The sequence below is a fragment of the Lepidochelys kempii genome, chromosome 21, assembly GCF_965140265.1.
Source record: "Lepidochelys kempii isolate rLepKem1 chromosome 21, rLepKem1.hap2, whole genome shotgun sequence".
Classification (NCBI taxonomy): domain Eukaryota; kingdom Metazoa; phylum Chordata; order Testudines; family Cheloniidae; genus Lepidochelys; species Lepidochelys kempii.
The window spans coordinates 1659491-1685291 of NC_133276.1; the positions used below are offsets into that span (position 1 = coordinate 1659491).

A 25801-nucleotide genomic window follows, 5' to 3' on the forward strand; every position below is an offset into this window, starting at 1 on the left:
GGTTTCTGGAGTAAGAGTTAATTCAGGAGTGGAAGCTGAACATCCATCAATTCTGTGCATTTCATATATTAGCAGAACAGATGCTGAAGAACCATAACTGTTTTGCATTAAAACAAACAATCTATATTTCTGAGGTTTTGGAGTTTATCCACTGTAAAATGGAGCTCTACTTCAGAGGGTTAGATTTTCCCAATACAGGAAACACAATAAATGCTAGAGAATTGGGATTTTTTCCCTCACTACTTTACACATTTAGGCAAAGCTTTTTATAAATTCTATATCTGACACTGTTTATATTTCTTGACATTCTCTTGAGTTTTTTTGTCTTAATTTGAAAATACTTAGGGACCAAAAGGTAAATCCAGCCCTAGAATAAAAGCAGGTAAACTTCCATTAAGTTAATGGAGTAGGACCTGCATATGCCAGGGATGAATTTTGCCCTATTATAACCCATTAAATTATTAATATGTAGAGAGAAAGTACTTACCTTCTCTTGGATTGAAAAATAAGAGCATGAACTGCACTTTGGCTGGGATATGACTTTTACTATACTGTGCTCTACCAGGTGGGTGATTATTAGTTGAGAAATTGTGAGTAAAAGCTATGAATAGAGGTTATGAGGTAGCAGAAAGAGACAATGCATCCGATGAAGTGAGCTGTAGCTCATGAAAGCTTATGCTCAAATAAATTTGTTAGTTTCTCAGGTGCCACAAGTACTCCTTTTCTTTTTGCGAATACAGACTAACTTCGGCTGCTACTCTGAAACCTATCAGAAAGAGATTATTGTTTTCATGGTACAGTTAGGTTGGGGTTGCACTCAACACTCTTAGAAGCCCTTCTTTTATCTAGCAAGCAAATAAAAAGAGTGCTGATGTTCCTATTACAAATACTGCCTCTAAAAGCAGTCCTGCAACCACTTAAATTACTTGAAACAAGACTGAGGCAAGCCGTAACTCTTGGCCTGGATGTAGAATGGGTTCGTTAATACAATGTTAATTTCAGTGGTCTCAGAGTTTATCATATTTTTCTTTGTCTGTTAAGTTCAATAGTTTCCTTGTATTTTTTTAAGTTTACTTTAGTTCCTGATCATCATTTACTGAAATCCCCTGCTCTAACCTTTCTCCAGCATCAGCCTATTTCTCTACAGCATGCTCGAGAAGCAGGGTTTGCATTTTTAAGCAGTTTAGCAGTAAGTGGTTTTATATCATTAATGGGATCTGAGCAATCTTCATGAAACCTGACAAGTTTACCAGTTTTATTCACATGGATTTGGGTGGATCAAATACCCCCATAGTATATCCAGTTTCCTCCCAATAACTGTAATCCACTGTTCCATTCTCCTAAAGAGCCAGCCTGTCCCATTCCCACCACGCTACTGTGTTTTCCCAATCATTCCACTACTCCGAACTGGACATCAGTTAAAGAAGCAGTGAAGTGCCTGGAGAAATGTAATAAATTAGCATTTAGAGGAGCAGACTAAGATCACAGAGCAGAGCTACAAAAGACATATTTATGTATAGAATTAAACTTCCTTACAGAATACCGAAAGAAAAGTCTGTTCTCCAAGACCAGATGCCCACTCCGATAATTACTGCCTACCCCTCTTGCAGGCTTTGGTCCTTTAGGTAATTACAAGACTATCACACTCAGTCTCTTCAGAGAGAAACAATTTTCCACCACGACTGACCAGAGATGGATTTTAACCAGTTGCACAGAGCTGAGCAACTCTGTGTCCAATCCCCTCCGATTGTACAATTGGAACTGGAAGAGGAGAATGACAATGGAGGAAAAGATTTGAGCTATAATTATAATTTGCCAATTGATTTTATTTATTTCTAGAGATCAGTTTCTTGTCCTGAGAGGACGAATAAACTGAAACAAGTCCAGTAAATTAAGTGAAACTAATGAATAGGGAAAAAAGTGAATTATTGCATTTTATTAGGAGAGGGAATTTGCTTTTGACAAACATAAGTACTGTTTAACTTATTCTACTTTGTAATACTGTACAAGTGTTAAGTTGTCCCCTCTACTGTGATTAACAGTATAGTATTTTTATCATATTTAGACCTGTCTAGCACTTGTCAGTAAGGGTAGACTATTTTTTTTAAGATTTGTTATTTAAAGAGTTATATTTATACAACTTTAAAACAAAATAACATATCTTAATACAAAGAATACGCAAGAAATAATCTTTACCCATTAGGAACTTTTGAAGGAAACGGATTTGATAGTTCTTTTAAAATTATTCTGTAGAAATGTGTGTGCAGTTAAAACACAGGAGCCAAAACAAGCTGTTCTTCTGTAACGTGTTTTCTGGGAAAGAAAAACTCAGTTTTGGAACAGTATCAGAGGAGAAGCTTGCTCCAATAGTTTTTGCATCACTACCCAAAGTACTGCTGTAGGTCTAAAATGAGGAGCTTTTAGAATCTGGAAAAAAAATTGGCAAACTAGAGAAACAGGAAATTTGGGAAGATAGGAAGGATTGCAAGTTAGACTGAAAGTGTTTAGGGGCAAGAACCTCTATGGCTGTACAATACATGGTACAGCCAGAACCTGAGCTCAATTGGGGTCTTTCGGTGCTACTATAATATAAACAATAAATAGTTTGAGTAGATGCCTTTCCTAACTTGATTTGAAACATGTTCAAAAGACTGGACAGAGTCCAAACTCTTCCCCTTCTTGGGGATTGGCTTTACTAATAAAGAAATTAACATTACATTCATCATGGTCTTCTCTTGCAGGCTTGGCTGTTTCTAGGGTCCCTCCTTTCTTCTTGCGCAGCCCAAGTACGCTAGATCTTCTCTCCCTCCAGCTTGCTAGTATCTCCTCCTTTATATCTGAAAGAAGTTACAAGTGAGCCTTAGTGAGTCAGGAGAATGCACTTAACCCTTTCCCAGCAGAGTCACCCCTGCTAACAGGGTGGGATATTTCAGGCTAACATTGTCAGTAAAATCCAGATATACACAACACAGCAAGTAATATGAACACAAAATAAATGATAAAACTTTTTAAAGAAAGCTTTCCCCAGCCATAATTACAGCTCATATTGAAATAAGCTGCTTGCACTGTCATCTTAAATTAGTTTGCATTTTAGTACAAGAAGCTATATAATGAACACAGATGGAATTGACTTCACCTTAAGGCAGGAACATCTAGATAATGTTATCATAGCTTAAGGCTTGTTGAGAAATTTGCTTAAGAGAAAAAAAGCTTTGTAGGAAGATTTAGTTTGTTCTGTCTTGCTACTCAACAAGTCACCAGAAAGCAAAAGGAGTACAAGAATTAGGGCACCAATTCACTTTCCAAAATTACCTCTCTGAAAGTGCAGGCTCTTGCCTATTAATGATGCTGCTCTAAATTAACCCCAGGAGTTGGGTGGTTGTTCCACTCAGAAAGATTAAACTGTATCTCAACAAGCTAGTCACATGTTGCTCTATCACCTAACCTCAGCAATAGTGCCGAGATATTGAAAGGCAACAACAAAATGAGTCATTTTCTAATCCCTTGCTCGACTTTACAAGCGATTTGCACCCAATGAGCCTTTTAAAAAAGGGACCAATTTGTGACACGAGTTAACTGTAAAAGAACAGTAGAAACACAGTTGCTCCAGCTTTGCTAAGTCAAAGATGCCATTTTCATAGCTACTAAGGAGGCTGGTTCTTATAAAGTACGTTCTAGGCAACGGTGTATTGTACCATGCTGGATTTCACTGTAAGCTCTAGAAAAGTGCATTTTCTACCAGGGCAATCTCTGAAAGAGGTAGTACATTTAAAGATTGTTCTAACACAGTTTAACCATATTTCTGGGAGTGCTAAAACACCATTCTATAATATGTTTAAGCTTGTCCACAGAGGCAAATGCTGTAGAAGCCATGTGACTTAAAATATGGTCAAAATGTGTTGAAGTAATTCATATTTGTGATGTAGATGAGGGACCTTTCTCCAGGGAGGCAAGTCAGACAGGACACTGGACTTGGACTCAGGAAGGCTGGGTTCAACTCCTTACTCAGTGGCATGCTTCCTATGTGACCATTAGCAAATTAACATTTAATCTCTCTACATCAATTTTCCCATCTACAGAATGGGGATAATACTTCCCTACTTCAGTGGGTACATGAGTGCTAGGCTAGCATACCAATCCACTAGAACACAACATGATCACGTAGGAGGGCAGGCGTCAATGCAGTGCTCTGTTAGGAAGTGGTCTACGCTACAAGAAAGTTTTAGAACCGCAATTAAACCTGTTTTTTTAATACAGAGCTTCAAGCACTGCCCTCAGGAGACCTCCATAGATTCTAGCTGTTCTTATGCAGTTTAAAAAAAAAAAAAAAGACATACTTCAGTTAAGAACAGAGGCAAGTGTGCTTAAATTATTAATGTTTACTTGCTGCAGACCACTGGATAATTAGGAAATGAAAGCTTTGCATATTTTCAAGGCTCTTACTGTGCAGCCCTAATGGCTGAGAGTCCACTTGTACCGAACAAAAATCTGAATCATTCCATTATACCTCAATTGCTTTTCAGGCAAATATCTCCAACTACCCTTTCAATTATTTGTTTGACGGTACAAATCAGTATAGATCCGACTGGGGTGAAAGACATGGACTCAAGATCTGGACTGACTTTGTGCATCTGCCACAGACAGCCTTCATATTTTGAAGTGCTCAGATATAACAGTACCCACTGCCATAGGATAGCTTATAAACAACACAGAAGTCAATTTTCAGTGGGTTTAAGAGGTTCTCTCAAATTCAGAGACTATCTGAAAATGTCAGCTGTAGCATCAAAGAACATGGTCAAAGCATCTTTTCCTAATTTTTTTTAAATCCCTTGTTTACAACAACTTTCCATAAAATGTAATCACGCTTTTCCTCTACAGCTTGTAGGGCAAAAATGTAGCTGGAAACCTATGGCAGCTCACTGACTGAGGGGAGTTTCCATTAAAAGCTGCAAAGGTAAATTAATGGAGGAGGGAAGATTTGAAATTAAGAGGTAGGATGTCTGTGTAGATTCCACCACGTTTGGCTGAGCAATGAACCTTCTTTAGGCATAGGATTTACCCTAGTAATTCGGATCTGTTCGACCCACAATCCAGAAGTAGTTCTGCAGCTTATCGAGTGAGATTTTCCATTCTTAGACTTGCATCCTTTCTCCAGATAAATTGCCCCATGTACTTTTTCGTTTAAAAATAATTATGCTCATGACAAACAGAAAATAGATTTTCTGGACTGTTAGAAATAACGAAACTAATGTTTGTAAAGTAACATGTATTGTTATATGTCAAAACATTGCTTCTACCTCTGTTTTTAAGACTGCTTTGGAACAAATGAGATGTAATATGTGGTTCCACGGGTTTTCCATTGTGAAAACCATTACCGTTTAGAGCTGGTTTCTTTTGCAGTCATTAATGAATAATGACAATAATAATAATAATCTTCAAAGCTCACAATGCTAGAACCAACCTTTCCTCTGAGCTTATAATTAAGATGTCAGAATTAATTTGTCTCAGAAAGTTGAGATTTTTTTCTGATTGATTCTAAACTCAATTTTATAGATATCAATCCTCAGCTCTTCTACATTAGCTGTACAGCTAATCTTCACCATAAAGAACAAAGCATTGGAGTGGAAACAAGGATCTGTTTGTTCTTTTGATTTATGTAGTTGTCAATCTGAAAATGTCAGACCTTTAAAAAAATCATTCTTGTTAAAAGAAAAAATCTGCAATCAACAAGGACACAAAGAACCTCCACTTTCTTAGACACGTTAAATGATTTTGTTGCAGACTAAAAGAATACGGTTGCACACTTTCTACTCTCCTCTTATGAGCACTTGCATTCTACTTAAAACTACTCATGTAATAGCCTTAACTTAATTGCAGCCATGAACCCTTTTCATTGTAAATACTGTGCAATCACATTCTTATGCGCCTGTACTTCTGCTAATCTCAGTCATTTGATTTCCCTGGGTGATCCTGAAAGGTTACTAGCTCTTTCTTACACATTTATTAAGGAAATGACTTTTGTTGTATAATGCTGGAAAAAACAAACTCTCTTTATACCATAAAATCCTGACTATGAATCAGACTTCATAGAAAAACTCCATCTCTGCTCCTTCACCATTCTGGGTCAATTGTTCATCAGTGAATTTTTTCCTCTAGAATTTGGAATTCATCTCAACATTCACTCCTTCAAACAGTGCAGACTACTGCACTCTGAACACTTCTAACTAAGCCTCTGTCCTTTTCAGAGTGGGGAGCTTTCATTCACAGTTTCTTTATTCTGTCAAATATGAGGTCCCAAATGACATGACATATCACAATTTATGTTCTTAATATCAGAGCTAAAGAAAATTCCCTGTGAGCAGTGTTAACCAAACAACCAATTACTGTCATTTTCCTTTGTCCAAATGTTTTTCTAGCTAGACCTTAAAACACTCCATGAACGGGACAAATGTTACTATAGCCATACAGGTATACAATGAGTTTTGGATCAGCCCCTGTGAAGTCAAAGGGAGTTCAGGACCACATAGCTAGTCAATGGCAGAACTATGAGTTCCTGGATCCCTTTCTGTTGCTCAGTCCACTAAAACAAGACAAAAAAATGAGACAAGCAGATGGAGAAAGAGACAGACCTAACTGATCTGATCTACCAAAGGAGTCCATGCACACAACTGAGAAAACTTAACAGTTGACACATAAAAATCCACTTGCCCATCTAAAACTCAAAGCCAAGGGTATTTCTGCCATGTTGTTGTAGCTGTGTTGGTCCCAGGATTCTAGAGACACAAGTTGTGTAAGCTCAAAAGTTTGTCTCTTCCACCAGAAGAAGTTGGTCCTCACTCATCTTGTCTCTCCAAGGGCATTTTTAAGCATTTGGTTCTGGATTTGTTCAGTGCTTAAATGTCTTTTAAGAGACCCAACAATTTAACATTTCAAAATCCCTTCTCCCTGCCGCATTCAATGCTTGTTTTCAAAGTAATGTAAAGATCAAAATGGAAGCCCATAATTTTGCTAAGGTCAGGAAGGCTGACCCAGTGGTTACAAGTCCATAAGAAAAGAGAAGGTCAGCTATTGAACGGATACTCTGCGAGCATTGGTTTGCTTGGATAATCTAATGCGGCGCGCGAGGGGAAGCAGTAACTCATGGACAGAAGAACATGAAGGCAGACCACTATAACTAAGGACATATCTCCACAGCATGACTAGACAGACACAGAAGAAACCTAATATGTATCTACATGCACGCACCTTTCCTATCATGGCAAACGTGTGAAATGTGCTCCAAGGAAAAAGGCAGCTCTGAGATTACATTTTAACATATCTCTCTTCGTACACCACAGTCACGCTGTCAGTCTTGCTGGGAGGGAAAGAGACAAGCAACTATGTAAACCCAAAGCACAGCCGAGTCCTGGGTCAACGATACTCTTTGAATAGGAAATGCTTTTGTGTTGTAATGTCTTTCCTTAGCTGGAATCTAGCATGCACTTTCCAGGTAGGTCCCTTTGTCTAATCTAGATGGGTTGACTAGTCCCCACCCCACCCAACAGCCTCATGCTGCTGCTAACAGATCAACCCTTAAGAGCATCATCCAGGCTACTACTCTCCATTGCAGAGGCAGCAGCCAAATCTTGCTCACTTCAGCCACTCATCCCTGCAGGACCATGCCTAGCCTCCAGTGACAGCTGCCATCCAGCTTCCCAGCCTCTCCTCATTAACACTCCCTGCTGTGTCCTTTACGGTCTTTCAACTTCTTGCTTCCCATTCGTCCTACCTTTTGGCCCCAGTTAGACAGTGACCGAGCAGCGCCATTCTCATGACTCCAGCTGTGCCTCTGCAAGCCTTACGAGTCTGGGCTGAGCACAGGCCACTAGGATCACATATCTGTAATGTGGCCAGATGATTTTTAAACCTGAATCCCTGGAGGGAGCAGGATACATCACCTTCAGTATGTTTTTTAATTATAGTTGATGGAAAAATCTTGTGCCATTAAAGACTGAATTTATTATATGGACGTCCAAACACCAAAGTAACCTAATTCCTTCAATCTACTTTCTGCTGTCTCATACCCTGTGGGAATGTGGCAAGATATTACCCGTCTAGGCAAGTCTAGTTGTACCTAGGCTCAAGCAGACCAGATGTGAGCAGACAGAGTGCTTAAGGAACAATTCCCATTTACCAAAAGAGCTTTTGAAATCAGCTCCCCAAGCTCATCCCCCTCATGTGAAAACAAGTGTTAAGAGGATAGGATGCATTCTGCATTGTAAGACATTAGGAGGAGCTGTCAGTGTTTCACTGGATGGCAAAGACATTGTAATCTTTTTGTGGAGATAAGCAGCTTACTGAAAATGGTAGAGAGAAAGTACTGTATGTGCAGACAGACAGAGAAACAGACGTGTATGTTATACGTAAGAAGCAACCTGAACAAAGATAGAGAACAACCAGCACTCCAAAAGGAACAACTGTGCCTAGATAGGAGAGAATGTCTATCTCTAGCCCTGCAGTTGTTACTTGCTCACTAAAAATATTTTTGGTGGACAGGTATCAGTGATCATTGCAAAGGGCAGGAAAGTAACCTGACAACCTTGCAAGGCTGTGAAGCAAAGAGCTGAGTTGTTGAGCACGGCTCAGCAGGATCTGGAGACCTCAGGAGGCTGATAGGCTTATGTTGAAAATACAAAATTAACCCCTCTTGGGAGGCCGACAGGCAGGTGATATGCATTAGGGACCAATTTTAATTCCCTGCACCGAGTACAAGTAACTGGCCTGAGTTATGAAGATCTCCCCTTCCCTGGCTGTGGTGCAGCAGCAGAGCTAAGACTGGGAACCTCCCATTCTTTCAGAGGTAATAGCTGGTGGACCAGGCTGTACATGACTGCTGCACATTCCAGTAACGGTCAGCTCTCTATGGAATGGTGCACAGGGAGCCTCTGGCTAGCTCCCAGAATCTGCCTGCATTGAAAACCCCTGCACCCAGGTCTGTGATGGGGAGGGAACAATGGGATTTGGTTCCTAACCTTCTGCCTTTAAATTTAACAGATTCCTGTTCTAAATTTTATATTCTGCGAAAAATAAGCTCCCCAGGGCAATTCTTCCTTTTTCAAGAAATGGAAACCCACTAAAATCAGAGCTGTGAAATTCAGGTTTGGAAAAAAAATTTAAAACCAACTTAAAGCTAAAGTCTGGGATACTTGCGCTGCTTGGGACTCATCTCTCCCAGACAAGTTGAATTCTCAGACATTTCAAGCTAGCTATGAAAACAATCAAGTTATTTACAGAGTGGCCACTGGAAGATCCCTGCTAGAAAAAAGCTGGATCCAAACACTGAATCTTCAGGACTGAAATTCACAGCTGTTTACAGGGACAGCATGAGGCCTGCGCTCCACTTATGTCCTCAAAATAAAGCTGGAATGGTGCCAGGCCTCAGGTTAGGCCTCAGCACAGGGGTGCATTTCACCCTTAAATGCATTAAAAAGCCCCAGTAAGAGATCATAGAATCATAGAATATCAGGGTTGGAAGGGACCTCAGGAGGTCATCTAGTCCAACCCCCTGCTCAAAGCAGGACCGATCCCCAATTAAATCATCCCAGCCAGGGCTTCGTCAAGCCTGACCTTAAAAACTTCTAAGGAAGGAGAACAAACACAAGCCACACGCCGGGGGGGGGGAGGGGGGCAGGGTAGGGGAGTATATCTCAAAGGATGTCCTTAGCAAATCAAATATTCATGTCATCTTACTTCTTCGTGTGTGTTTTTATTACTAACAGATTTTCAGCTGATAACATACCACGTAATAAATTATTTAACCTAACTTACTAACTTCTACTCCTTAATTTTTCCAGTACACTAACATACTTCTGACGTTTATAAACAGAGTACTTTAGCCTGCCTCTGCATTTGGGTTGCTGCCTACTAAAAGGAATCTCTCTGTTGTCTCTGGGAGGCAAAGGTGAGACTCACCCAGCTCAGAGTGTAGTGCAATTGATAATTTGCCCTTTCAGGTTCTTGCCTGGAATGAAAATGATGGAAGATTCTCTCTCCAGGAGCTTGTTAGCCTCTGGTACAAAGGAAGTTAAACAATGAAAAGACGTACAGACCGGTGATTAGAGGCAGGACTCCCAGGTTCTATTCCCAGCTCACCCATCCTTTATGTAGATTTGCTCTGTTTTCACTGTGAACCACTGGGGCAGGGACCTCTTAGGAGTTTAAACTACCAGACATGTTTCTGGCACCACCACCACAATAAATCCCTCTTTCTGTCTCCTGATATGTGCGATGAGACTAGCAATTATCTTTGTACCTCACAGGGGGGTTGTGACGCTTAATTAACTCATGTCTTTAAATGCTTTGTGCTCTCAAAGTGCAATGTATTTAATTCAAATGTTAGCGCATCGTTACTATATACTTATTATTATTTATTTGTACTGTAGCAGTGCCCAGATGCCCAGAGGAGAGCAGGGCCCCATTGTTTTGGTATTACACAGACACAGAGTGAGAAACAGCCCCTGCCCTGAAGAGCTTTTAGTTTAAATAGACAAAACAGAAGCAGAGAGAGAGGAAGGGACTTGCCCAAGGTCACACACCAGGTCACTGGCAGAACTGGGAACAGAATCTCGGTCCCATGAGACCTAAGCCAATGCCCTGTCCACCAAACCAACTGGCTTCCTTCATATAGAATTAAATTCCATCCCTCATACCAAGCGAATATAAGCAGAGGATGAACAAACAGAGGAAGAAATAGCCTCCAACATGCTACCCTTGGATACTAGTACAGCAGTCCCAGTCCCACCCCATGGCCCTACTCTGTAAGAAAGAAATTCCAGCGGGTTCATGTAGCAATTTCTGCCCTCCCACCTTGATTCTCATGAGGCAGAGAATACATGCAGAGCTGAGCTCGGTGACACACAGGGAGTATGGACCACTGCCTCTCCATGTGTGCTCTGCAGCTTTTGCTTCGCCCCTTCATGCCGCATTACTTCTGTGGTTTCATTGCATCTGGGACTGTGTGTGACCATAGAGAAGCATGCAGGATTTGCCCTGTTAGCACATGGAAGGGGAGGATGCAGGAGATCAGCAATGAAAAGAAAATAATAAACGCAAGCTAAAACTACTAGGTATCCTGTGGAAGAGGGACTGGCCCATCATGTCCTGCAGGTCCTCAGCTGGTGCTAACGTGTGCTGCAGGAAAGAAGGGGGCTCCTGGAATGCACTAAAAAGCACTTGCTAACCAAGGCAGACCAGGAGCAGAAGCATGGCAGGGGGGCCAGAGCATTCCTGTTCATCCGGCTGTACCTCTGAGCTGCTGTGTGACCTTAGGGAAGTCTCTTCACTTCTTTGTCCCTGTTTCCCCTCCCAGCCTTCACCCATCTTGTCTATGACTGTAAACCCTTCAGGGCAGGGACTGTTTTTTGCTATGTGGTGTCAGCTTCCTGCAGCACCTAGCACAACGGGGCCCCAATCTTGGCTGCAGCCTCTCAGTGCTACAGTAATAGAAACCCCAATGAAAACTCACCCTTGATCACACAAGAGAGCCCTGAGGAGTGCTGCTGTGAGGCAGCGAAACTGTGTCAGTGTCAACGAGCTGCAGAATGCTAAGCGGGCGTTTGAGGCCTCATGCAAACCATGAATGTCTAATTCTACCCTCTGAAGAACCACACCGGGCTTAAAGCTACAGTGGCCACTTGGAGATGGTGGTGTACACAGCTGATCCAAGGTCCCTGGGTATTATTCTAGCCCCAGGAAGATCAGGGTCAGAGGTGCTCTTGGAACTCTCCAGCTGGCAGGTTTGGTAGCTTTCCCAAAGCAGGAGCTGGCAAGGAGAGACAAGGGCTGCTCTTTACCCATAGAAAAGAGCCCAAATGGAACGAGGGATCTAATTGCTTCCCTCAGGAGACTAGACCCATCTCCCCAGCTAGGGTTTCTGGTAATAGAGCTCTTTACCACCCTGAGGTGCATTGCAAATATTCACCCGCCCTCAGCCCTGTGAAACAAGCAGGTTTCATCATCCCCATTTTGCAGACAGGACAACTAAGGTGCAGAGAGGTGCAGCGACTTGCCCCGGGCAGTGCAGTGAATCAGAGAGCGTGCCAGGACTGCAAGCACCAACCCTGCACTTAAACCCTCAGCTCCTCCGATCACTTCCTATCAGCCAAGGACAACAACAAACTGGTGCACATGGAGATGGTGAAGTATGTGCCTAGCCTGCCACCTACAGGAGATAGCCCTGGCCATGAATTGAGCCTCTGGGGCCATGGAATGAGCCAGCTGCCCCTAGCACCCCCCCACACACACACCTTGCTTCATTACCATGGGTAGGGCCTGAGAGGTAAATGGTTTCCAATCAGGCACCTCTAGCTGTGCAAACTGTATCTTAGGCAGCTCACCCCTCCAACCCTGCCTGGATTTTGCAGGAAGTTTTTAAACTCAGCAGTATTTCTGCAGTGGAATCTACAGCTATAAAAAACAAACATTTAAATGACACCACCCTCTCACAGCTCGATGCCAAAGTCTGTGTCAGACACCAACCTTCTGCAAGGAATCCAGCTGAGTCACAAGCAGCCTGGCCCTGCCTTGTTCTGAATCCATACAGCATTTCAGTCCCCGGCACAGGAACCCACTCTCCATACATATCCCTGCTCCACCACGGTTTCCATCACCCCAATTTTCCATTCTTTTGCTTTAAAGAGGCACTTGCAACATTTTCCCCTCCTCTGGAAGGGAAACCCTATTGTTGTGAAGAGTATAGCTGCACCATTCTAGTGAAGTCAAATGATGATGGGGCATAAGCAAGACCCTGCATTCCACAGCTCTCAAATATGAGGACAACCTGTTTTCCCCTCAGAGTAGAGCATGGATGGTTCTGACACCTGCAGTTAACAGTCCAGTAAGTGTGCCTGCTAGATTTAACTGACAGCTTCCTCTGACAAGTGTGTGGCTATGGGGCCAATTGGATGAGCAGTTCACCCAAATATGGCGATCAGCTGAACCCTGAGCATATGGGCAAGATTCACCAGCCAGATACCCAGGAAAGAATTCTCTGTAGTAACTCAGATCCCACCCCATCTAACATCCCATCATAGGTGGGATGTTATTTGGGGTCGGGAAGGAGTTTTCCTCCAGGGCAGATTGGAAGAGGCCCTGGGGGTTTTTCACCTTCCTCTGTAGCATGGGGCACGGGTCACTCGCTGGAGGATTCTCTGCACTTTGAAGTCTTTAAATTTGAGGACTTCAAATTATTTGAGGACTTCAATAGCTCAGACATAGGTGAGAGGTTTATTGCAGGAGTGGGTGCGTGAGGTTCTGTGGCCTGCGTTGTGCAGGAGGTCAGACTAGATGATCATAATGGTCCCTTCAGACCTTGACATCTATGAATCTAAGTAATTATACCAAGCACAGACTGCAACATAGGAGGGTTGCCCTCCCTTCTGAGTGCGTCTGGAATATCAAACTGCGGCATCATCATCTAAAGGCGATAATATGTTAAACCTATTGCCTATATCAGAGCTGACTGCTTTAGAATCCTTGCTTATTGAATGCTGCACAGGGATTCCCATTCATAAGCTCTGTAGCTGGTGCTAACAATTGCTCATGCTGTGGCAATTCTAACTCGGAGGTCAGAGTGTCTCTGGACACTTTCAAATTCTGATTCAGTCCTGTGTCATTTTCAGAAGCTTTAAAATGAAAAACAAAACAGTGACATTCCTGCACCACCTTTCATTCTAAAGGATCTCAGAGTGTTTTACAAACTTCACAGAAATATCACTCACCCGTCACTGAATAGCAGCTTCCTTTGGGTTGGCACACAGCAGCCGTTCTGGAATGTGATTGCTCAGAATTAACAACGGATTGTTCATTCTGCAATATCAGAGCGAAAAGTCACTGAGTGGGACAAGAACCTTTATTGGTTAGCTTGCAGCATCGCTGATACTGTAAGAAAGATATCCGTCTTCATTTGCTCCCTACACAGGTCATGCAGGTGAATGAACTCCTTGTGCTTTTGCAAAAGCTGAACAGAAGTTGTAGTACTTGTTCATTCTATTCCAGGCAATGTGGCTCCTACAGACTGAGAATCTGTCACTTAGGAAGATGACACATGGAATGGGGCACAAACGTGTCAGAAACTTGTTTCCAAAAGAGGACGAGGGGGGAACAAAAAACTACACACACTAGAGGAAAAAAGGCAGATTTGGCAACCCAAACATTTTGCAAATTCATATTACTTTTGCTGAATTGTTCATTTCAAAAACAATCAAAAATCTAAATGTTTAATTTTGACATTTTCAAAACATTTTTCAGTTTGAAATTACTTTGTTTCAAACTTTCCTTTCATTTTATTTTAAAAAAATTTAAAACATTAAAAAATGGTCAAAATAAAAGTTTAGCTTGACCCAAAGTGACTGAGTCACCAAAATTTTTCATTTATGGTCCAACCCAAACAGATTCTATCCACCTTTTAAAAGTTGCCAACTAACTGACAAATCCATTATTCGCATGGCTTAATCCACACCACCAGGCCTGGCTGGCAATAATATGTCCGGTCCTCTTGTATTTGGGCCCAAATTGCTGGTTATGACCATGCTACTGAAATGTACTATTCTTGACATGACACAGAGAGATACCCTGTGCAAAGAACATAATTAGCACACATATTTTACACACCTTTTTATACTTATAGTAAAGCTGCCAACTTTGCTGCAGCCAGCATTGTTGAGAATGAAATGTTAAAATCCTGCTAGCAGCTCTGCATGACAAGCCTGTGGGTCAGGCTGAAAGGGAATGCTTGGTTAAGGTGGGATGTCATAGCAGAAGCTGTAAAAAAAGAAATAGCAAAGACTCCAGCTGCAAGGTGGGAATCTGCTGCTGTTTTGGAAGGTCTGATTCAGCTCAGAGCTGAGCACCTTCCTGCAAGGCACTATGCATTTCCCACTCCCTTGAGCTTTAACGCTCAGCATCTTACAGGCCCAAGTGACAGAGCTGCCCTTTTAAAAGATGACACCTGTATGTGAGGGAGATTAGCCCAACAGTGTATGGAGGATGTGATGCCTGGAGGTAATTCTAAACCAGTGCTTATCTGAAGACAGCCTTAATGCTTAGCTGCTTATTAAAGACCTATCAAGACAAAAGTTAAACAGGCCATTAAGCAGCACTCCAGTGGATTAATGTCAGGCTGTCTCCCTTATGTTGTAGGTTTTCAAAATTCCTTTGAAGTTTGTGAATTAGAAAATCACTTTCCAAGCCACATAACTTTGAACCTTAGATGTTTCCTAGCAGCTCCGTGGTTGAGGAACAGCTGACTAATCCGTTAGGATTTAATGAGGTTAACAAACACGCACAGTTTTGTATGGGCACTGTAGGTGGTATTTTGGTGATTAACATGAAAAACAACAACGGAGTGCTACAGAGATCAGTCAGAGGAGGGACCAGCTGTATAGTTTCTGCAGAAGATGCTCTCTTCCCCCACAGGACACTTACGGGGAATCTGCTCTCTTCCTCCTTAAATAATAATGATTAACAAGTCAATAGGATTCTGCATTTCATTTCAAGGTGTTCATTTTTGATCTGTAAACCCCAATATATAGTTTGTATCCTGACTAAACCAGGAAACCACCTCCCTTCCCCCACGTACCAGCACGACAGGCGGAGCATTTACACTGACAGCCCGTAGAGTTTAGCATATGGGAACAGGCGGGGTACAGAGTAGGGCCCCTGGCTCCGGGACTTGCTTCCTGCTGTGAGTCCATCAGAGCCTGAATCTACTGGCTTTCAGAGGATGGCGTGAGACTCTGTGCATCTGATGAAATGAGGTTTTTATCCATGAAAGCTTATGCTCAAATATATCTGTTAGTTTTTAAAGGTGCCACCAGACTCCTTGTTGTTTATCTATTCATTCAGACACTCAGGGAAGTGAAGAGAGCATAGCAAGGGTACTACTAACATTGAGCTATTTCAATTCTGGACACCATTTAATTTGACATTGTTAATAAGCTAGGTGTTATTTATTTAAACTTCTGCAGATGTACTTAGAGCTTGTTAGATAAGTTTAGTAGTCCATAAATAAATGATTGAGCTTAGAAAACAACCAGCACTCCCTTGTGGGGGTATAGGCAGGCTATCTGGAACTTATAGGAGGGACGTATCAGTGCCTTTCCCAGGTGCTTTTGGGATGTTTCTTTGACATTCCAGCTGCTGGCAGTACATTCCCTCTTCAGGGGACAGGTAGACTGTTGCTTCCTAACCTGCAGGCGGAGTGGGAAGACAATGGACAGCCAGTGATTTGTCTGCATTCTTATCTGTTCATTCAGGAGCTGTGCAAAGCAGCCAGTGAAGTAACTGCTTCATGAGCTGGAGGCGTACGATGAACTTACCTTGATGTTTATCATTGAAGTTGGAGCGGGAGTCATGGAGCTCACGAAAGCTCATGCTCAGATAAATGGGTTAGTCTCTAAGGTGCCACAAGTCCTCCTGTTCGTTCTGCGAATACAGACTAACACGGCTGCTACTCTGAAACAAGTTGACACAAATTCATTAGGATGGAATTACAGTGATCAAAACTTAGGCTGCCCCATTATTTTTAGCAAGGAATTAACGAAAGGTTCACCTCAAATGCTGCCTGATGCCACAAATCAGGTTCAGAGGGTCCTCTGAAGAGTGCATTATTTTATGAAAGCCCAAAACTCCCAGGTGGGAGAAGGAAGGCAGGATCAACACAATAGCAGGCCAGGGAGTGACGGTTTTGTTTTAGTGGAAGGTGCTGGCCTGGCCTGGCAGAAGCCAACCAGCAACACCTGCAGCTTTAGGCATGTAGAACAGAACACCTGTCTTGATCACCTCCCTGATGAGAGAGGGTTTGGGGACACTCACCACTAGACTGCCCCCTAGTGCCAAGGTGTAACCGTTACATTGCAGGCATCCTCCTCAGCTCCTGCACGTCCTGCAGGCTGTCTGCCTCTGTCTGGGTCCTCCATGGCCAAGCCCTTCAGCCAAATCACATACAAGTTCAAAGTTCAGTCCCCTTCCAAGGTACTTAAAATGTCCATCACAAATACTCAGACTAATGCTTCTTTTGCCCCTCCTGGGCTCAACTCACAGCTCTTTCTGGGCTTCTCTCCAGTCCCCTGGTCCTTATAGACCCTAGCTCTGGGCTCTCACACAAAGGAGCAGTTCCCGGTCCCCATTCTGACCCAACAGCCCCAGGACTGCCTCCCTGGATGCCTGGCCCCATGTGCCAGGGCCTCACCACAAGAGCTGGCTCTACTCGTGTGGCTCAGCTCTCCAGCCAGCCCACAGCTACTGGACCTTCCTCACCACTCTCCCTCCAACTGAGTTCCCTCAGCCCAAGGCCCAGGTGACTCTCAGCTCATTATCTAGTTCTGCCCCAGCTGGGAGGCAAACAATCACCCCAGAGGTGTGTGGAGCATGCCTCTTACTGGGGTTTCCCCTCCTCTAGCAGGGGATAGGGAAAGAAGCCAGGCGAACTGGCAGAGCTGTGTTGGGAAGGGAACAATGCTTAGAGGAGTTTCTGGAAACCCCGGTTGTGGGTAGCTTATGGGCTCAGACCTAGCCCATGAAGGTTGTTAGAGTGCTGAAGGCAGGGTGACCAAGTACATAGCAATCTGGAGGGAGGGATGAGCAACAGGGATAATTCACTGTAATTGGTATTTAAAGCAAAAAGAGAATGCTTTTTAATTAAGCATAAAATGAAAAGAAAGAATAAAAGGATTATTGGAAACTCTAGTGCAAGTAAGGTTCTTAGCTATGACAGTCTCAGCCCTTACAGACAACATCCGCTCAATTACTACTCCAACAAAGAGATTTCAGTCCCAGCTCACAATGTGGATTCAAGAGCAATTTTCTGCAGGTAAGGAAAACCCAAGCAGCACAGCTGTTCTCTGTACTGATGTGTAATCAACACTGAGCCATGCCCATGCTCCTGGAGCTGGAGGGGCCATGGAAGTTAAAGCATGTGTGCGCAGATGATACGAGTCTGAAAGGTTCCTGCAAGCAAGCCCTCTGCCTCTCCCACACCTCTGCTCTCTTCTTAACAAGGCAGCATGGGCAGGGTTCAAATGTCCTCTCTCCATACCACATGTGACTCTCCATACCATACCTGCAATAGGAACTAGAGCTAATAGTGAGTCATTTCAGCTGAGAGAGGGAGGTGACCATCTTAATTTCAGAAGACCTGCCATTATTCCCATCCATGACAAGGTTTCAGTCTCAGCTGCAGCATTAGCTATGGATACCTCACCATGGTGCCATAACAGATTCAAAGCCCAAACTGTCCATGAAACTTTTGGAACGAACGAAACTTTCAGGCGGTTCCAATGTCGCTGGGAGAAGGGCCAGCCTATGGTGGGGCAGGAGCATACTGCAACTTTTGGGGATATTCTGTAGTTTTGCTGCAAGCTTTTACCGCACATCCTAAATTCTAAGAAGCTTCCCAGAGCCCTGTTGAGGCTGCTGCCCTAAACCTTGCACTGGAGGTTTCCTGATTAATCAAAACTGTTTAATTAAAACCATTAGATAAGGTAGATAAAAGGAAGCTCAGCTTGTTAAGTCTCTTCCAACAAGTCTAGATCCAATTAATTGACTGATCACCACATCCAGTGATCACATTAAGTGACTTCCATCGCAGTAAGCCCTAATCCAGACTATTCCCCGGGTGGTTTGCTCCGACACAGTGAACCAGAATTTTCAGAAATAGGTACTGAGGGTTAGGCCCTAATTTTCAAAACTGCTCCAGCTCCTGTTAGAGTCAGTGGGAAGGAGGCTTATAGACTCAGCACCTCTGAAAATCCAGCTCCAAGAGTTCATATGTAGTCACCTAAATGAAAGAGCCTGTTTTTTTAAAACTGCTGAGTACCCACAGCTCCCAGTGAGCTCAGTGGAATCTGAGGGGTGCTCTCCACCCCTCACTTCCACTGCCACTCAGCACTGCACTGCCCTCCTCATCTCTTGCTCTGGGGCGGTTGTGGTTACAAACTAAGATGACAGATTTGCTTACTGGCCCATAGTGACTGTCATGGGCTCGTCAGAAGAAGCCTTGGGTTATGCTGAGTCTACACAGGGGGCCTTCCTTACCTGGGCATCAGACACTTCGAACATTGGGGTTGCCATTAGAGCTGGTCAGGGAACTCACCTGGGATGTGGGAGAGCCAGGTTCATAACCTACATCACATAGATACCCAAGCCTGAAAATGCACAAACACAAAATCAAACTGGGATCTGGCTGCTGATAGTAGTCCCAGCTCTGCCTGGCTGCCAGGGGCTCTTGTGGCCTAACAGGCATACAGACCAAACCCATCATCTCCCTCTTTTTAGCGCTTTGGCCCCTTTGATACGGGTGGTGGAAAATTCAGCATCTTCTGCTCTGAATTCTAGCATCTCTTATAAAGAAGGAATTTGCAGCAGAGGATGCTCCTTGGCTGAGTCAGCGACTCTCTCCCCAGCCTGGTCCAGGGCTGCGATGTCCCTGCTGATAACTGCAGTGCCATGCCTCTCTCCTAACCCAGCTCACATTTACTCCTTCTGTCTCGCATGCTCTCATGCCAGTCTTTGTCCCACTCACACTCTCTAGGCAGCATGGAAGGACGAGGCGCCGATAGCAGAGAGAGAGGGACGAGGGGCCTGTTCAGCGCTGGAAATAAAGAATGGGCTCTTTCTTACTCCTGGGAAGTATGAGGAGTGCATCCTAACTGGGTTGAAAATTATTTCTTCTGCTCTATTGCTGTTTCATGACTAAATACCATAAATATTTATGATTTATTACAGCTGCTTTGGAAGAGATCGGCTTGTGACGGCTCATAGATCACAGTGGCACTAAATGAAAATAAAACTATGTAAACCTGCTTCCCTGTTGCTTATTTATAACCCTCTCCTACAGCTCATGCAAACCAAGAGACAGCGGCACAGGCTGCTGTGGGCTAGCAGGGCATCAATGGCAACGCTTCCCCTCCCCCACCTTTCCTTTACCTTTTCGTCTTCTAGGAAAAATTATTTTAATTGGAGTTGAAGATTGCACTGGTCAGTTAACATCTCACTTGTCTCCAAGCCTTCAAAGACACTGTAAAACCTCACATGCAAGTCAAGACTCTGAGAGTACCAGCCAGACAGGTTCCAGCTGGCTGCAGTTATGTGATTCATTAATTAAATCTTGCAGGGTGTATTTACCACACAAAGAAGGAGGGGCTGCTGTTAAGACACTGGATAGGGAGTTAGGAAATCTGGGTTCCAGTCCTGCATGACCTTGAGCAAGACACAATCTCTCTGGATCTCAGTTCTCCATCTATGCAATGGGAACAATAAATCTTTCCTTTCTCTCGCCTTTATCCGTCTTTTCTATTTAGAATGCCAGCTCCTCAGGGCTTGGGCTGTAACCTACAACCTGTTTGTAGAGCACCTAGCACAATGGGGTTCAGGTCTGTATTAGGACACTAGCTACTGTAACAAACAACAGGGCACAAAACCTTTAGGCTGTAACAGTCAAGTAATTATGTGCTTTGTTAAACAATAGCTAACAACCCCTTTGTGCCAGATCTGCTGAAGGCAGCTGGTCCTTAAAAATAAAATTCAAAACTCAGTGTTGGTAGCAGCTTCCTTACATAAACAAACAGGCATGCACGTCCTGGAGAAAAAAGTGTTTTGGTAAAGAACATTTTCAGGTTAAAGCTAGCTTCTATAGAGCTCTCGTATGCAGCGATGAAATGAAAGGGTTTTAATAACATATGGGAAAAATACTTTGACTGTGTCCTGTTAAAATTCATTCAATTTTGGACTATAACTTTTGTCTTGGGTTGGGAAAAAGGTGCAACAGCCAACGCAAAGTACAATGACGGGCATGCTATAGAGACAACCTCTGCATTATTCAGCACCTCAGTGAGGCAAGTAGCCAAGGCTCATCCACACTAAGTGCCAGGAGAATACAAGAGAGAGATTTCAGAGTAGCAGCCGTGTTAGTCTGTATTCTCAAAAAGAAAAGGAGGACTTGTGGCACCTTAGAGACTAACCAATTTATTTGAGCATAAGCTTTCGTGAGCTACAGCTCACTTCACGAAAGCTCATGCTCAAATAAATTGGTTAGTCTCTAAGGTGCCACAAGTACTCCTTTTCCTTTTACAAGAGAGAGACACGCCCACAGACTTCAGACCAAGCAGCTCTCATGGGTGAGCTGGAAACAGGAGGAACGCACCCAGCAATAAAAGTTTGTGTGCCAACCGCCAGCCAGCTTGACTCAGATCCACAAAGGCAGGACCATTCAAAGCTAAATTACAGCTTTATGCAAGATGCCTTTGGGCTAGCCAGCACTGGTGATTCTGAGGAGTTTATACACCACTAGCCAATGTATTTCACTGCTGCATAATTCATGCCTTTTTTAGCAGAGGATAAAAACTTCTTGATTGCTAATGTGCGAGTGTTTATTAATGTGGAGCCTGTCAGAAAGACCTTGGATTTGGAGAGAGCTTTTGAGAAAGAGCCGAAGTATTTCCTCTGTAAGCAGCTTAGGAAGTCTCTTTTCAAGTGGATGCTATTTCCATTAGGTAACAAGCACCAAGTTGTTCTCCAGAGGCAGCTATGCTACCAGGGCATCCTGGTGCTCCTTGAAGAATTTGAAGCATTGTGGAAATAAGGGAGGGGGGGAATTACTGCATTTTTTTCAGTGAAGAGAGGTGTCTGATGAGCCATCTTGTTCATATTTCTCTCTCATATGGAGAAATAAACTAAATACAGTTGGGTGAGATACGAGTGTTCATTCCTACGTATGTATTCCTGGATGGGAGGAGAAGCAGGTTGAAGTCATGCTCTCTATACAGCTCTTTATAATGCCTGTGACTATTTTTGAATCAGGAAAATAAAGGGCAGCTAAGTCCCAGGAAACCTGGAAGGTGCATATATTCACAGATGAGCAAACAAGAGTGGACACATGGCTTCCTGCATCCAACAGAAAGGAGCCTACGTCAGAGCTATCTCTCACCTTGCCTTGAACATTTCCAAGGTCGGGGCCAGAATTTCCCTGCCAGGCAAATAAACTGCATTTGAAGATTATCCATTATGATGAGAAATTTCAGAGTAACAGCCGTGTTAGTCTGGGGTGGGGGGATGTATTTTTTCATGCTTTGTGTGTATAAAAGATCTTCTACACTTTCCACAGTATGCATCCGATGAAGTGAGCTGTAGCTCACGAAAGCTTATGCTCAAATAAATTGGTTAGTCTCTAAGGTGCCACAAGTCCTCCTTTTCTTTATGATGAGAAAGTTCTTCTGAGTCTGATTCACTGTAATGGAAAACTATTGATGCAGCGAAACTCCCTTCCCAAAGGCGCTGGCCAGGACCGACAGCAGCTTTAGGAGAGATCTGGGTGTGTATTAAAAGTTTATGGCCAGAAAACTGCTCGGCTTGTTTCACTAATGTCCAGTAGTTCTGGGCAGTGTCTTCCTGGATGCTAGAACACCGGCCGAATGCTCCTCCAAGGAGGGATTAAATAAGATGCAGCTCTAAAGGAACTAGCATTTGGGAGCTGTGCCCAGCCCACCAAGATGCTGGGAAATGCCACACTTGACCAAGAAACCTCCATTTATAATTGCCTCTGAAATCCTGAGTCTGGTGCAAGAAGGAACAGGGGTGCCCTTGGAAAAGAGAACACTGAGCCCCAAGGCTGCAAAGGAACCTAGTCACACAACACAGGCACCACAAGCAGCAAACCCAGGGACATGGAGGCAGGGATGGGTCTGCTGCTGGTATAGGCCAAAAAAAGAAAGACATTGTTTACTAACTCTGAACCTGGATAGACAGCGAGAATTCCATTCCCAAAGCCAGAAACTTTATCGCCAGCTTCTTGAACATGTCGTAGCCTAGCTATGCTCATGGTGTAGGATATCAAGACACCTTGACCGAGTTACAGCCCTGTAATAAGAAAAGGAGGACTTGTGGCACCTTAGAGACTAACAAATTTATCTGAGCATAAGCTTTCGTGAGCTACAGCTCACTTCATCGGATGCATTCATGTATGTAGCTCACGAAAGCTTATGCTCAAATAAATTTGTTAGTCTCTAAGGTGCCACAAGTCCTCCTTTTCTTTTTGTGAATACAGACTAACACGGCTGCTACTCTGAGCCCTGTAATGACTCTTTCTAAAGCCTTTATCAGAGAGACTCCAACAACTGGATATTTAGCACTTAGCAATTGCACTGCTACAGGAAAATGGCCCAGCTCTTCACAACTGCTCCCTTTTTCCTGAGCAGAACTGGTTCATACAGAGGTCAGAACTCAGTCTGGAAACTTCAGCAGATAGGACCCTAGCCTCCTTTAAAAGAGACATTGTCATTTCCTCAAAGGTTGAGCCTGATCACCAAATTGAAGGAATTAAAAATAATACTATAAATCCCTTAAATTAATTGGATCCATAAACACTTGGCTGGCAGTAGTAATGCAGTGTCAGTATATATATACACACATAACATTACTGATTAAATAAGTTAACTTTGCTCTGTAAATTAAAAAAACCTTATTGAAATGTAGGCTGATTAGAAGGCAAATTTCTTTGCTCTAATTATCTTAATTACAGGCTTTTAATGGCAAGTAGCTGTAGAAATAAAAACATGTAAATGGCAGCTTTTAATGATAGCTGCACCTGGCAGCACTTCTGCACAGTTGATGGGGTTAATTAATGTCCTGATTCCTGTTGAAGGAGGAGGGATAATGTATATGAATAGAGGAAGGCTGAGTGCAAGTATGTGTGTGCATGCCTCTAATGTGAGGTCTATGATAGGACCACAGGGAGATTCCACTGTCGTGTCACCCAGCTATTAAAAATAAAAAAAATTGCTATGCCAGCAGTTTTCAGAAATCCAGTGTGGGTCCAGTACAGAAAGAACAGTCAAAGGAAGAGTAACTGGTAAATGCGTCTCTGCAGAGAAGATTTTCCCTGCCAGTACTTAGATTGTAAATTCCTGGGGCGGGAACCACCTCTGTTTGCATGTCTGTGCAGCACCTAATGCACTGGGGTCCAGGGCCGTGACTAGGACTCATAGGCACGACAGTGAAACAAGGGATTGATAGGTGGATGGCAGTGAAGGGACCCAGCCCTGAGCTCTCCCACACAGACAACAACACTGCATTCAGCAAGGGCTATTGCCCTCAGAAGCTTGGTTTATTTTCTGCCCAGCACGCTCCATTCTTTCCCAAGACTCAGTTTGGTTACTCCTCTGTCTCCCCCACCAGCTGATTGATTTTGCAGAAAATCTGGTGTCTTGGAAAGGTGTTTATTTCTGAATGTCCTATTTTGCATACAGCGGTCCAGACCTGGGGAGCTCGCCACTAGGAAACAGGAGCAGCCATCTTGGAGTGAATTGGGAAGCAGTTAACAGGCTGTTCCATTAGTTTCTTCCTCAACGTTTTCCCCTGGGCACACCGCTGATCTTTTAACGTCTTTATCCATCCTCATACTGTGTTTTGTACTGTGGGTGATTCCAGCAGTAGGGTGTACAGAATAGCACGTGTCCCTCCCTACCCCATTTCCCAGATTGCCCAAAGCAGGGAAGTTGCAGAGGAGGAAGAAGCTGAAGGGACAGATCCTCGTGTTCCTTTCCTCTGTTGAACTCACACAGCTTCTCCACATTATTCACCGTTCGCGCTGATCTGAAAATGGATTTTCCACCCTGTGAAAAATATGTTGAGGTTTCAAAATTCTAAATTGGGACAAACTCCCCCCAATTTTGAAAATTTTCACAAAATGAAGGTCCAGAAAATTTCTTGTTTTGGGTCGATCAATATGTTTTGATAAATTAGAAACATTTTGGTTTTATTTTTTTAAACATAAGCAACCATGCCAGAGAGCTACTAAGCGCCCGCCCCTCTCTCTAAGAGGGACAAGCTTTCACTTGCCCCTGTGACAGGATAAACTGGGCTCAACATTTTACTATAATTAGCTAATTAATTCATCATCTCAGCCTGACTAGCGGGTGCCCTGGCATGGATGCCGCAGCCTACCTGGTGGAAACAAGGCCATGTGACCTTTTGGCAGCAGAGAGGAAAAGTGTCATTTTGCTTGAGAATTAAGTACAGATTGAATGCCCTCCCTGCCCTATTGCTGCACGGACTCAGTGGGGCCCTGCCAGTCTTGTTACTGTGTCCTGAGTAAAAAGTCACTTTTTCTGCACTGATTCTAGGAGTTATCGCAAGTCAGCTCTTCTCATTTGCCTCAGCTGGGGATTTGTCATACATGCCATGTAATGTAGAAATGTCGCCCCCCCCCCCCCCGGCCACCATTTCAACTCCATGGGCTGCATCTGGGGTTTGTGGCAAAGTAATAAGGACGTAAGGGTGCAGCGAGGCAGCCAGATCTGTTTGGACTATGAAGAAGCTTGAATATTAATGGATTTCTCGAAGTAAATAAAACTCCCTCGTGAGTCAGCTCCAAGGCAGAGATGTGAGTGAGGGATTCTCTCCCAGAAAGCGTCCCACGGCGGAGTCTCCATTTGGATATTCCTGTTGTTCTTGGTGCTGGCTGGTACCCTCATCCCAGTGCAGTATCAAAGGAAAGAGCCATCCCTCTGTTATTTTGGCCTCCATTGCAAATGTTGACAGCCCATGCTGTACCAATGATATTTCAGCTTGTTGGATGGAGCCTAGCACATGGTCCATAGCAGTTTCTCAAAGATGAACGAATGGATCAGGATAGCTCCATTTGCCCCTCCTCTTCCTGACCTGAGTGCTGTATTCACAGCTTTCCTGGACACTGCTTGTATCAGTCCCCAACCTGCATGGTCTCATTGTCACCCTGGGAGCCCAGGCAGATGGTTCTTATAAACAAACT

The 25801-nt window shown here is 43.5% G+C and overlaps 1 long non-coding RNA gene across 2 annotated transcripts in view; it reads right to left on the minus strand.

Moving 5' to 3' along the window:
* The window catches only part of LOC140901156 (uncharacterized), a 29696-nt gene extending 15549 nt beyond the window's left edge, over positions 1–14147 (minus strand). For both annotated transcript variants that reach the window (XR_012155786.1, XR_012155785.1), the window contains exons 1-2: positions 13758–14147; positions 2718–2837 (exon numbers count right to left, since the gene is read on the minus strand). This is a non-coding gene — a long non-coding RNA (uncharacterized lncRNA). The remainder of the gene's footprint in view (positions 1–2717; positions 2838–13757) is intronic.
* Between the last annotated feature and the right edge of the window lie 11654 nt (positions 14148–25801).